Source organism: Sinocyclocheilus grahami, unplaced genomic scaffold (genome assembly GCF_001515645.1).
Source record: "Sinocyclocheilus grahami isolate Dianchi unplaced genomic scaffold, SAMN03320097.WGS_v1.1 scaffold598.1, whole genome shotgun sequence".
NCBI lineage: Eukaryota > Metazoa > Chordata > Actinopteri > Cypriniformes > Cyprinidae > Sinocyclocheilus > Sinocyclocheilus grahami.
Genome location: NW_015505777.1, coordinates 175,070 through 175,586, shown reverse-complemented (window position 1 = coordinate 175,586; position 517 = coordinate 175,070). Strand labels below are relative to the sequence as shown.

At 55.3% G+C, this 517-nt stretch overlaps 1 protein-coding gene across 1 annotated transcript in view; it reads left to right on the top strand.

Annotated features, from left to right (window-relative positions):
- LOC107557315 (receptor tyrosine-protein kinase erbB-4-like) overlaps positions 1-517 on the top strand; it is a gene marked incomplete at its 3' end in the record, with an annotated part of 183,188 nt that overhangs the window by 11,706 nt on the left and 170,965 nt on the right. The gene's annotated exons all lie outside the window — the stretch shown is intronic.

Here is a 517-nt window from a genome sequence, read left to right as displayed (position 1 = left end):
GGGGCACCCTTTGGCACCCGCGTCCAGACCTCTGAAACTTCATGTCCGGGTCCTGGACGGGACGCGGAGGTTCTGAGTGGCCTACCCCAAGAGGTAGTTGACACCATCACTTCAGCGAGAGCACCGTCTACGAGACATGCCTACGCTTGAAATGGAACCTGTTCATTGAGTGGTGTCCTTCTCGCTGAGAAGACCCCCGAAGATGCCCGAGTTGTGCTGTTCTTTTTGCAGCAAGGGTTGGAGCGAAGGCTGTCGCCCTCCACCCTTAAAGTTTATGTCGCTGCAATCGCTGCTAACCACGACCCCATAGAAGGAGGTCATTGAAGAAGCATGACCTGGTCGTCGGGTCCCTCTATTCCCTCGTGGGACCTGACGCTGTTGCTCATGGCACTACAGCAGGGCCCATTTGAGCCTTTTTGCAGGCGGTTGAGCTGAAGTTCCTTTCAATGAAGACTTTGCTCCTGCTAGCATTGGCCTCCATCAAGAGGGTAGGGGACCTGCACGCATTTTCGGTCAA